The sequence below is a fragment of the Tamandua tetradactyla genome, chromosome 14, assembly GCF_023851605.1.
Source record: "Tamandua tetradactyla isolate mTamTet1 chromosome 14, mTamTet1.pri, whole genome shotgun sequence".
NCBI classification, from domain to species: domain Eukaryota; kingdom Metazoa; phylum Chordata; class Mammalia; order Pilosa; family Myrmecophagidae; genus Tamandua; species Tamandua tetradactyla.
This window is the reverse complement of record NC_135340.1, coordinates 41,491,418-41,505,646: the sequence shown is the minus strand read 5'-3', so window position 1 is coordinate 41,505,646 and position 14,229 is coordinate 41,491,418. Positions and strand designations below refer to the sequence as shown.

The window sequence follows — 14,229 nt, the reverse complement described above, 5'->3', positions numbered from 1 at the left end:
CACAGTGCACAGGCCACACTGAAGATAGGAGGGATTAAGTTCCATGCCTTTTAGTGGTGAGTAATTCTAAAATTCTTTTTAATTCTTCAGTAAGGAAGATTTCTCTCATTTCTTTCACATTTTAAAATTCTTTGTTTTTATGCATGCAAAATGGAGTTATGGATATTTGTTGCACACTTTGGTTTTGACCCAATACTACATTATTTATATTGTGCTTGTATTTTTCTGGTTTAAGTCACCTAATTTCCCTCAGGTTGGCTTACAGGTTTTTTTGGCATATCTTCATTTTGTAATTCATTATGGTACCTTACTTTTTTAACAGTACAAAATGCTCCAGGCTCAACTTGCAGTCCCTGAACACAAGTCCCAGAATCAGGCATTTCTCCAAAGATCTCTGGTTCTTTAGTAATCAAGATCTGGGTATTTTGTGTGCTCCTTGCTAGTGAATGTTACTGCTTTCAGGCTTTCTGAGTGGACAGAAATGGGAAATACATTAATACAAGTATACACACATTAATAATTGTTTCTGTATCTATATAAAGTTTACTTTAAGTTCATATTGATGTCACCAGTTCTAAACCAGGACCAAATACTTCATTCACACTTTCCTTTCTCATTGATCTGTAACCTTCCTCATCAACAGTGAAAAGCCTTACTTCCCCTCTCAGTCACCATTTCACTTATATGATATTCCTTTTGTGTGTGTGTCCTTGGTATAATGGCACTCCAGGGAGTGTAAGGGGTCACACTGAAGTCTTTGGCTCTCATCCATGGATATTAAAAATGTTATTTTCTTTGATAGATGCAGATGTAAGAGGCATGGGACAATGTCACAGCTGTGCCTCCCTAGGATCTCAGTTCAGTTAGAAGAGAGAGCAGAGAGAGGCAATTATCTTCCACGTTCTTCAATAATCTGCTCAAGTCTGTGTCAGTTTGTCTCTATCTATTGTACAAATGCATGACCCTGAAGAATGAATAGTGCTTGACTATCCTTCTGAAATCAATCTTGCCTAACTATTTGATTGTATCCATTGTTTCCATCAATGCAAGCAGATGTGCTGCTTTTCACATTGAATAAATTTGTTCTTTGGTTACCATGTTTTCAAAATTCAGATAATCACATAATATTAAAGGTTGGAAGGAAGAATTTATCTCATTTGTTTTGAAGAGAAGCTGAGTGTCTGAGAGGGCAGTGTGATTTATCAAAATTTTATAGAGCTTCTCATTTAGAATGATGTCTGTTTATTCAAGACATGACAGTATGGGTTTAAAAAATAATGAAAATAAAACTCGCCTTCTCTACACCTAATTACGGAAAATGCAAACCCAGTATGTGATGTAATCTCTAAGAATTTTGTCACTACTCTAGTAAAATACATTACACTATTATAGGACAAAACATTTGACTCAATTATATGATGATCACATACAATGCCTTCTTGAGAGAGAGGAGATATTTTCCTGCTCTTTAAAATGAAGGGAACGTGAGATAAAGAAAGGAAATATGTAAAAATTTCTAGGCATGGTTTTGAAAAATGGTTCAATTTCCTCATATCTCACTGACTTTAAAACTTTAAATCATATGAAGATAATTGGAGGTAACTCCAAAAATATTTTTGCTGCACTTTTGATTAATATTTTTTACAGAAACATTTTCTGATTGAAAAAATAGAGCTTACATGGGAAAAAAAACTGCAGTTAAAATTTTTGATTTCTCCTTTGAGTAAATTATTTAATTTCTTGAATGTCTTCATTTATATTTCTAGAGATTAAATTGGAAGTTAGCACTTCATTAAAATATATAGTTAGAATGGAGAGCAGGAATCAATTCTCATCATCTAAGTCTTAGTGAGGTATGATTGGTTTTAATTTCTAGAGCTCTTTGTAATTTACTATCTTATAAACAAAAGCAATATTGCAACGAATATGCTAAATTCCAAGGAACGTGTATAAAGCAAATTGGTTTTCAGTGTTAATTTGTTCCTTTATTTTACTAGCCCTCTTTCTTCTATCACATTCCTAAAAGTTTTCAGTGTTCCCCTAATGCACAGGTCCTCCATTAGGAAATTTCATCCAGCCTTTTACCTCTTCCTGGAAGAAAGCCCATTCTGGACACCCCATGTGCATTTCTTTCTTTATAAACAAACCTGTTTTATGACTCAACTTCTCAATGACAGGCCAATATTTTTCCCAGCAAACTTTCAATCCTTTTCCAAGCCACACAGATCATTACCAATGTGTCCACTCTTTCCATTTAATCTGGGATAAGTGAAAGAAATTCATCAATATATTTTCAAAGACTATGAATCATCAATGTCCTCTTGTTTACACTAACTGATAGATTAAAAGCAGGGAAAGTTTTTTTTTAAGCAGGGAGGGAGCAGGCAAGGAAGAAAAGTTTCTGAAGATTTTTACATTGAACTAATAGCATTTGGTGGCATCTAATTATATTAGTATTATCCACCAATCATAATATTTCAGAAAGAATGACATTATAGTGTATTATCATAGGAAGGCCCTAAGAGTAACCTAGCAAATCCCTCAATGCATCTGTTCATTCACTCTAAAATATAACAAAAATGAAAAAGTGATTTTCTTGAGCACATCCAGCAATATGAAGCTCAGTTTTGTGTAAGTCAGTTGATACTATGTGTAAGCAGTTTCAATTATAAAAAAGTAATAATACTTCTCTGAAATATATCATCATTGAGGATGTTTTATTTGTGCAATAATTACAACTTATTAAAAAGCTTGAACCTCCAGAATATGTTAAGATATAATTTTGGTTCCTCTTTAAAGGTAATATTATTCTCAACATTTTGTACTTAAAGACAATGAGTCCTGAAAGACTAAATAAACTGTTCAATGATGTACAGCTGCCTGATAATACACCTGTGGTTTTACCTAGACTCTTTTATTTCAACAGTTTTGTGTTTCTATTAGAGTACAGGAATTTTATTCATCTTAAGAAACAATCATTTTTTATAAGTGATAGAATACTCTTACTTCATCTAGGAAACAATGAAGGGAGATGGAGATGGGAAACATAGGGACACATCTTCTCTCAATGAAAAAAGATAATAATAAATGATCACCAGGTGTCAAGTTATAAAAGTAACTGCTCTATCACCAGTTTCTAGTTCTGGGACCTGAATAAAGTAAGCATTTAAAATCTTCAGAGTGAATTAACAGAAATAATTGCTTTATGTTGGGAAGTAATTTTGAATATTTTTGCCCAACACCTAAATCTTACATTCTAAATAATGATGGTATTGTTTTAAAAGCATTGCTCAATTATACCAAGCTAGTCAGTGACAGAAGAGGACATAATCACATCTATTCTTTTATTCATCAAACACTGTTTAGCTTAAGAGCAATGATGAGAGCTACATTTTGCACCAGTTGATACCCATAACAGTTAAGTATATGGGAAAAATAATTTCAATGGTAGAAATAATATTTTATTAAGGAAATATCATATTTTGGATGTAAATAAAATGCAGCATCATCTTCTCCTTAATGCTGACCTGTGGAAAGAGATATTTTCTGAAAACAAATGCCCAAAGCTCTCATATTAGGATAGCAAAACAGCAAAAGATAACCCCACATTATAAGTAGTTATTTTAAATGTAAATAGATTAAATTCTCCAATCAAAGGCAGAGATGGGAAAAATGGATAAAAAAGGATGATCCAACGGTATGCTGTTTATAAGAGACTAACCTTAAATTTAGAGATGTAAGTATGTTGAAATTTAAAGGACAGAAAAAAATACATACCATGCAAGTAGAAATCAAGTTGGAGCTAGACTATCTCTTCTGCTCTCCTAATATCAGATAGTCTAGTATTAAAGAAAAAAAACATTATAAAGTGCCGCTGATAGCTTCAGCCGGGCCGCGTGACCGGTACACTGGGTGGGTTTGGGGCGAGCTCGCGGGAATTAACCTGGGTAAGCTGGAGCCAGCGCTTTCCCCAGCCGGCGGTCGCGAGAAGTCTTCACTGAGGCCAGATTCGGGTTTTAAGCTTTTATTGTTACACTCCGGGATGGGCCACCCGGGAACCCGAGGAGTGAGACGTCTGAGGTCCGAAGACCCCGGGGCTCGGACGACCCAGAGCGGGGTAAGCGTGGGGCTTAAGTACTCTCGGGGAGGGGTGGAGTCTTGGGCGCACACGTCAGGAAGGGACAGCCAATCACACAAGGCGGGAGGCAGTTGCTAGGCTGAGGGCTTAGGTTAGGTATAGAGGAGTGAAGAGAATAACAGGAAGGCTTGCAGTTTAGTGGTGAGCTACGGAAATGGGCGGTCTACAACAAGAGGGGGAAGGGGGGAACAGAGAGGGGGGTTACAGGTACGGAGGGCAGAGAGTGAATGTAGAGAGGGAGAGAAGGATTAAAAAATTTTAAGCATGGCTAGGCTCCAGTCCCTGAGAAATATGCCACAATAAAGGACAAAGAGGGTACCTATATACTGATAAAGGGATCAACTTAAAAAATGTAGCAATTTTAAATATATATACACCTAATAGCAGAATTCTCAAAATATATGAAGCAAATATTGACAGATGTGAATGGAGAAACAGATGGTTCTATATTGATACTGGGAAACTTTAATTACAACTTTCAATAATAGACTATTAGAGAAAAAGATCAACAAGGAAACGGAAGACAGCAATGATACTCTAAACCAGCTAGAACTAACAGATATATATAGAGAAAGGTTTTTGTGCAATAACAGTGGAATATGCATCATTCTGTAGGGCACATGGATCATTCTCCAGGACAGGATATATGATAGGTCATAAAAAATCTCAGTAAGTAAAAAAAAATTATCATAAAATTTCATGACTATTAGAAGGTCATAGTGTATCTTCTTTGACCACAATTTAATGAAGCTAGAAATGAATAACATACCATATACCATATACAAAAATCAACTCAAAATGGATCAAAAGACTGCATATAAGAGTCAGAACCGTAAAACTTGTAGAAGAAAGTACAGGAGTAAATCTTCATGTCTTGGATTAAGTATGGTTTCTTAGATACGACATCAAAAGTACAAATGATGTAATAAAAAGTGATTAAATTGGACTTCATCAGAATTAATCCAGTCCATGCCCTGAATCATGAGAGGACAATGCACAGAATTGCAAATCATATAACTGATGATGGACTAGTATACTACAAAATATAAAGGACTTTTACACTTTAGTATTAGAAAGTCAAATAACCCGAATTTGAAACCTGGGAGTGATTTGAATAGGCATTTCTTCATTGAAAATGTTTAACAAAAACAAAACTATCTTATTATGAATGAGAAGTTTGCTTCAAATTTTCCAGCAGGATGAGGTCTTTGGAAATCATGAAAAGAAGAGAAAAAGGTCGATTCTTATTTCTAGTTACCTCTTGAAACCAATAAAACTATCAACTTCATTAAGAAACTGATCATTAACAGCACTAGAGAAGATCCTTCCATGCACCTTTCCTATTCCTTTCCTTTCTTCAAGGACACTCACTATACTGAATACCACAGACTAGCTCTGTCTTTCAAATTTATTTAAAGTAATACGTAATTATTATTTGAATCTAACATCAAGTTTTAATTTTGTTAAAATTGCATCCTTTCTAATATAAGAGCAACATTTTTCTCATTAACAATTCTTGTTTGATTTGGTGCAGAAAAAACGAATAGGCTTTTTTCTCTATATTGTGAGACTGGGATTTTTATGTCAAAACGACTTTTCAGACATTCATTTTCATTTTTAAATGAACTGATATGACTTCTTAAAATCATATACCTGGATAAATCAGTTGAAATTGTCACATTTGAACCTCCCAATAACCACCACTATCCCATGTCTTTGGGAGCATAAGTTCAGTGTCTCATTCTGGCCTCTCATTTTGATTGATGAGGTGCTTTCTCTACAATTGGTAACAATGCCTGAAAATCTATGCATATATTTAAGTAGAATAACAAGCTCTAAAGATTGAGGTGAAACAGGGATACAACCCATGTCTATTTTATTGTTTGATCAGTTTCTCTCCTATTCAGACAAAAGAAGATAAGTCACTTCCAAAGTCAATGAATGATATAAATATTTCTCGGGTGTCTGAATTTGTGTTGCTGGGCCTCTCTAGTTCTCAAGAACTCCATTTCTTGTTTGTCATATTTTCACTACTTTACACAGGAAAATCCTGCTGGGCAACTTTCTCATCATCCTCACTGTGGCCTCAGATGCCCGTCTTCACACCCCTATGTACTTTCTGCTTGCAAACCTCTCTTTTACAGATATGTGTGTTGCCTTCTTTGCTACCCCCCAAATGGTTGCAGACTTTCTGGTAGAGCACAAGAATATTTCTTTCAAAGGCTGCCTGGCTCAGATTTTCTTTGTCCACTTATTTGGTAGTGGTCAGATGGTGCTCCTTGTACCCATGGCCTATGACCATTATGTTGCTATTTGCAAACCTCTCCACTACATGACCATCATGAACCACTGTGTGTGTATTATTCTGGTCCTCACCTCCTGGAGTATTGGCCTCATCCATACTACTATCCAATTAGCATTTACTATTAACCTGCCTTTCTGTGGTCCAAATCAGGTAGACAGTTTTATCTGTGTCCTCCTTCTACTGACCAAGCTAGCCTGCAGAGACACTTACGTCATCAGCCTGTTAATAGTGGCAAACAGTGGCTTTCTCTCTATGGGTTCCTTTGTACTCATGGTCATCTCCTACACTTTGATACTTATCACTATTAGGAAACACTCCTCAGCCAGCATGGCAAAGGCCCACTCCACACTGACCACCAACATCACGGTTGTCCTATTATACTTGGGTGTGTGCATCTTCATCTATGTGTGTCCCTTAAACAGTTATTCAGTTGACAAGGTCCTTGAAGTGTTCTACACCATTTTTACTCCCATTTTAAACCCAGTTATCTCTACTCTAAGGAACAAAGAGATGAAGGCAGCTATGTCAAAACTGAAGAGCAGGTGTTTGAAGCCTCCAGGGCTCCGCAGCCTTAAGAAATATTCTTTTTCTGGAAACAATGTAAATTACAAGACTGTTGCCACTTTTGCATTTTCCATAGTTGGTTACAAATGGAATAACTGATGAAAGCAAACAATTTTGACCAAAGGAAGGTACTGATTGGAAAATATGAATGAAAAGGTAATGACAATATTTAGAAGCTACATAAGGCACACTAAAAATTTTAAGATTCTCTTCCTTCCAATGTGCTTTTCATTTTTTTCTACTTTTCTTCTTTATTTAAGACCATTTTAAGACACAGGTTTATCATTTTGAAAGACATTGGGAAACACCATTTACTTTTAAATGACAAAGAAAGATTATACCTTTCACTCAAATAAAGATCAGCTCAGACACCAACTTTAGAATAATAAACATGTATCTCTATACCATAGGGATAACAGCAATATTTACATATGTAAATATTATATCTCATAGGTGTTATGTGATATTCATTATATGATATTTCTAATACAGATGTGTTTAAAATTGCCTTATGTGATAGAAATTACATGAAGACAATTGCATGACTGATGTCAATAGAAGTACAAAATGCAATGGCTTTCCAGCAAGTCATTTTCATTCATGAACGTATTTCAGAAATCCTTGTTGAGACAACTACTACTAAATATTATTCATGGATAACAACTTAATGCATCCACTTATTTACCACTGTATGTTTTATTTATTTATGTTGTGTCTTCTGAAAAATTATTAAATAACCTGGGTAATTTCAAGATGAATTTTCATGAAGATTGTTACCTGAATCCTAGTATATATACCCTATCTTCCCCTAAGAATTAATGGTCACTATCTTTTGTCAAAGAATTATGTTCTAAGTGTTAGTAGAAATGATAATTTTTCCATGGACTTTATACCCATTTATTACAGAAGCTTTACATTTACAGAACAGGCATGCATAAAATACAGGATTCCCATATATCACCCTATTAATATCTTGCATTGGTGTAGGACAGTCATTACAATTGATGTTAGAACATTTTTATAATTCTACTATTAGCTATAGTCCAATGTTTGACATAGTAGGTTTTATTGTGTATTTAGTGTCATGGGATTTTTAAAATTTTTATTCTGTCGCTATATATATAGTCTAACATTTTCCCCTTTAATTACACTCAGATATATATTTCTATGAAGTTAATTACATTCAAAATGTGATAACAATTACCCTCAACCATTAGAAAAACATTCCAAATAGGAACCCTGTACATTTTCTCTGATAACATTAATTCATTATCTCCACTCCACTCTCTATATTCTAGATTCAGACTCTATGAATTTTCTTATTCTAATTGTGTCAAATCAGTGAGATCATACAATATTCATCCTTTTGTGTGTGCCTTATTTTATGCAACATGATATCTACAAGGTTCATCTATGTTGTTGCATGTATCAAGAGACATTCCTTTTTATAGCAGAATAATATTCCATTGTATGTATATACCATATTCATTTAGATATTCATTGGTTGATGGATATGTGGGCTCTTATATTTTTGGGAGTTGTGAATAGTGTTGTCATGAACACTGATATAGCTGTTCAAGTGCCTGCTTTCAAATCTTTTGTATATATACCTAGAAATGAGATTACAAGGACATATGGTAGTTCTATACATCACTTTCTGAGGAAGTGTCCATTAGTCTTCCATAGCAGGTACACCATTTTACGTTCTCACCAACAATGAATGAGTGTTCCTATTTCTCTGCATCCTCTCCAACACTTATTTTCTTTTCCTTTATTTTAAATAATAGCCTGTCTAAGAGGTATTAATTTATATGTCATTTTGGTTTTCATTTATATCTCACTGATACCTAGTTATGTTGTATATCTTCTTATGTCTTCTTTGGCCATTTGTATATCTTTTTTTGAGAAATGTCTATTCAAATATCTTTTTCCATATTTTAGATGGGTTGTGTGTTAGTTTATAAGCTGCCAGAATGCAATATGCCAGAACTTGAGTGGTTTTTAAAAAGGAGAATTTAATGAAAGTTTACAGTTCTAAGCCTATAAAATGCCCAAACTATGGCATCCAGGAAAAGATACATTAATTAAAAGAAGGCATATGGGTCAGGACCACCTCTGTCAGCTGGGTAGCCATGTGGCTGGCATCTGCTGGTCCCTTGCTCCTAGGATCCATGCTTTCAGCCTTGTTCTTATCAGCATTCCTAACTTTGCTTTTCTGAGGATGGCCTTCATCTCTTGGCTTACCTTAGCTCTCTCCATGTTCTGGCTTGCTTAACATCTCATGGTAACATCTGCTGGTCTCAAAGCATTTCCAAACGTCTGTGTCTCTCTTCTCCAAGTGTTGGCATCTGTGTCAGTTCTGCTGTGATGTTTCTGTCAGCTGTCACTTATGATTCTCTCCAAAATGATTCTTCCTTTAAAAGATTCCAGTAACCTAATCAAGACCGCCTGTAACGGGTGGAGACACATCTCCATCTACTCAAAGATCACACCGACGATTGGGTGCATTACATTTCCATGGAGATAATCTAATCAAAGCTTTACATCATATATTGTTGAATCAAGATTAAAAGAAATGGTGCCTCCACAAGACTGAATCAAGATTAAAACATGGCTTTTCTGAAGTACATAATACTTTAAAGCTGACACAGTTTGTTTGTCTTTTTATTGTGGACTGCTCTACATAACAATCACCACAGTTTACCGCTGCCATCCCGAGGCCAGCAGCTTGCAACAGTTGAGTTCTATGATTTCTTTGTAGATTTGGTTGTTAAATCATTATTAGATATGTGGTTCTAAACGTTTTCTCCCATTGAGAACATTATTGTTTTACTTTCAGAAGATAGTTATTTCAGGCACAAAAAAAATTAATTTTGATGAAGTCCCATTTATCTACTTTTTTCTTTTGTTACTTGCAATTTGTATGTAAAGTCTAAGAAACTATTATGTATCACATGGTCCTAAAGATGGCTCCCTATGTTTTCTTCTAGGGGTTTGATAGTTCTGGCTCTTATATTTCAGTGTTTGATTCACTTTGAGTTGAGCTGTGTATACTTAAGAATTAGGGATCTGCACTATATACATATAAATACATATATTTATATGCATACTGCAAATGGGGACCTGGTTTTCTCAACACCATTAGTTGAAGAGATTATTCTTTCCCAATTCACTAATCTTTGGCCCTTTGTCAAAAATCTGATGGAGATGGGGCAAGTTGCTGACACAGGGAGGGTTGGGATTTAGTTTGCCCTCAAGAGCAGCTAGTAAATAGCCAGAAACTATCTGGAACAACTTTTTGGAGGACTTCTGTGATGCATATTTTAAACTAGCATGGACCAGAGGAAGTGCTATGATCATAGAACAGAACTGTAAATAAATTCTTCCATTCTGGGAAGGCTGGTGTCCCTTCCCCACTGGTATGGTAAGCTGCTTTAGAGTCTCTCCCCAGTGGGAAACAGAAGATCTCTCTTACTAGCAACAAGGGAATGAGAGCTCAACCAAGCTCCAATTGCACATTTGATTAACAATTTTGGAATGTTGAATACAAGTCTTGTGAATGATAAAACTACAAGGCAAATATGAAAGAAGCTGGGAGCTCTCTCCCCAGAAACAAGGAGGTGGAGCTGACAAAAAAGTAAAGGATTTTGGAGTTGGCTGAGCTCAGAATATTGGAAAGTGGCCCCATGGAAAGTGGCACATAAAGCTGAATAGCAACTCTGACTCTTAATTGGTGAATACTTGGAGGGCTGGGGATCAGCTCTGAAAAGGATTTCTTCTTATTACTTTTCTCCTTCTCCTTCTCCTTCTCCTTCTCCTCCTCTTTCTCCTCCTCCTCCTCCTCCTCCTCTTCGTCCTCCTCTTCATCCTCCTCCTCCTCTTCCTCTTCCTTCTCCTTCTTCATCTTCTTTCACTTTTAGCAGCTCATTAGAGAAGGGAGAAGGTATCTCAAATTTCGGCACTGTCCCTGGCAAGCATGGTACTAAGGATTGCCTGAGAGACAAAGGAACAGATTGGGTGAAAGAGATAGTTCTTTAAAGGGCATATAATCCCTAAAAAAGGGGAGACGAGGCTGAGTCCAAATGGCAGCTCTCATTCAGAGAATTTAGACCCCAGGGGTTGGAATATCAGAAGCAGTTTCAACCTAAAAAAAGCAGTGACTGGGCTGTCTCAAACATGTAAAAGTTTTAACCTACAAAAAGTGGAACCAGGTCTGTCTCACACATTCATGTTAGTGGGGAAAAGGAGGCTGTTAGGGAGACCTGCCATTTTTCCAGCCTGCAGGAAACAGGAAGAAGAATGGCTCCTCACACCCCAATAAAGGGGGCAGGGCCCAGCAAATGTTACTTACAGAATTCAGACCCTTGGAGCTCAAAAACCAAATTTATTTAAGTCAATCTTTAGGCTCAGACTCTTTCTCAACCATAACCCTGTCAGGGAAAGTGTTTGCTGAGAATTAAGAAACAGTATCACTTTATGCCTTTGGGCAGCAGTAGGCTGACAAGTACCATCTGATGGGCAGAACAAGAAAAGTGTATAATTAAGAGGCTCCACAGGAATGTTTGGCACTCTGCTGGGTTTTATCCCCAGGGAACCTTGATACAGATTATGCCTCTTTCATGAGTACTGAGGCTGTTGTATCTGGGAAAATCTGACTGGTATTGATCCCATCTTTGGAGACCCTTATTCCAGAGCTAGATCCTTAGGTAAAAGTAGCTAGGGATAATGAAAGGTGTGTTAAAAACATATAGAGGCCAATAACAAAACAGAAGAAATATCAGATATTGTTCTTGAGGAGGAAGAAGAAAGAGAGAGTTTTCTTCCTGGTAGTGAAACAACAGCACACACACAAAATTCAATTTAGGCAGGCCAAGAATGAGAAAAACAAGGGCTTAAGTAGTCTGATGAATTAATTAGAAGCTATGATAGTGGTCTAGAGTTAATTGAACCAACCATATGTCAAAGAACAGATAGAGAATAAAGCCAAGCATCAAGAGAATCCTAGAAAAAAGGGAGAATATGACCTCCAGAATTAGGTAATCAAGAAAATCGGATGTCTAGACACCAGCAAAAAAATCGTAAGTCATACTAGGAAGCACAGATATGATCTAGTCAAAGGTACAAATTAAATCTTCATATAAGGTACAGGAGTTTAAACAACTAATTAAAAATGTTCAAGCAGATCTTTTAAATAAGTTTAATGAGGAGAAGAAAATGTTGCAAAAGAGATGCAATATATGAAAAAGATGCTGGGTGACCATACAGAAGGCCAAAGCCTGCAAAGCAAATGAAAGAACTTATTGGAATGAAAAGCACAATGGAAAAACACAATGAAGGAATACTACAGTGGATTTGAAGAGGATAAAGAAAATATTACTGAACTGGGGATAGGACATTTGAAATCATACACACAAAAGAACAGATAGGGCAAAGAATGGAAAAATATGAGCAAGGCCTCAGGGAATGGAATGACATAACACATGAATATATTTGTAATGTGTATCCAAAAGAAGATAGAGAAAAGGGGCAGAAAGAATTCTGAAGGAAATAAGCACTGAATAGTCCCCATTTTTTATGAAAGAAATAATATCCCAAGTCCAAGAAACACAGCATACCCCAAATGAAATAGATACAAATAGACCTATTCTGAGATGCTTAATAACCAAATTGCTAAATGTCAAAATGAAATGAGAGAATTCTGAATGCAGCATGAGAGAAGTGATTCATTACATACAGGGGGTGCTCAATAAAACTAACTGCAGATTTCTATGCAGAAACCATGGGGCAAGAAGGCAGTAGTATGATATATTTAAGAGACAGAAAGAGAATAACTGCCACCAAGAATTTTATATCCAGAAAAACTATCCTTCAAAAATGATGGCTCAGTAGGCAGAGTTCTTACCTGTCATGCCGGAGACCCGGGTTTAATTCCCAGTGCCTGCCCATGAAAAAAAAAATGAGAGAGAGTTTAAAGTATTTATAGATAAACAGAAGCTGAGAGAAGTTGTGGATATGATAACTGCTCTACAAGAAATTCTAGAGGGAGTTGTTCTAGTTGCTATATACCAGAAGTGGAATGGCTTTAAAAAAGGGAGAATTTATTAAATTGCACATTTACAGTTCTAAGGCCATGAATATGTCCCAGTTAAAGCACGTCTACAAAAATGTCCAAATTTAGGCACCAAAAAAAGTTTACCTTCATTCAAGAAAGGCTGATGAAGTTCAGAGTCTCTCTCCCAACTGGGATGGTACATGGTGAGCATGGTGATGTCTACTAGCTTCCTCTCCAGTCCTCTTGCTTCATGAAGCTCCCCTGGGGGTATATTCCTTCTTCATCTCCAAAGTTCTCTGGCTGTGTGTGCTCTCTGCTGTGTAGATTTCTCTAAAATGATTCTTCTTTTAAAGGATTCCAGTAAACTAATAAAAAAACACCTGGTATGGGTGGGATCACATCTCCATCTAATCAAAGGTGAGTACCCACAACTGAGTGTGTCACATTTCCATGTAGATACTCTAATCAAAATATGTCAATTTACATTATTGAATAGGAATTAAAAGAAAAGGTTGCTGCCACAAGATTGGATCAGAATTAAAACATGGCTTTTCTGTGGTAAATAATCCTTTTGAACCAGCACAAGGGTGCTGCTACACAGAGAGGTTTGGAGAGGAATGTAGAAATGAAGATTATCATAAGGCTAAAAAGTAAGAAAGGTTATCAAAAGATAAAAAAATAGATCTGATACATAAAATTTAAATAGGAAAATGGTCGAGGAAAGTATTACATTTACAGTAATAACACTAAATGTTAATGGATTAAACTCCCCAATTGAAAAACACAGGCAAAAAAGAAAAGTGAAAAAACAAAATCTACCTATATTGTGTGAACAGGAGACTCACTTTATACCCAAGGGTAAGGTTAGATTGAAAGTGAAAACTTGGAAATAGATATTTCACAAAAAAATAAGCAAGAAAGTGTCTGGGTAGCTATCAGATAAATTAAACTTCAAATGTAAAGCAAGAGAGACAAAGATGACACTGTATATTAATAATGGGTACAATTCATCAAAAAGAAGCAACAATCATAAATATTTATGTACCTGCAAGAGTGTCCCAAAATACATGAGCCTAACACTGACAGCACTGAAAGGAGAAATATATATCTCTACAATGATAGTTGGGGACTTCCATATACCACTTACATCAATAGATAGAACATCTAGAA

The 14,229-nt window shown here is 35.9% G+C and overlaps 1 pseudogene; it reads left to right on the top strand.

The window, feature by feature from the left end:
• The first annotated feature begins 6,057 nt into the window (after positions 1-6,057).
• On the top strand, positions 6,058-7,047 carry LOC143655363 (olfactory receptor 4K15-like; annotated as a pseudogene).
• Positions 7,048-14,229: the final 7,182 nt, after the last annotated feature.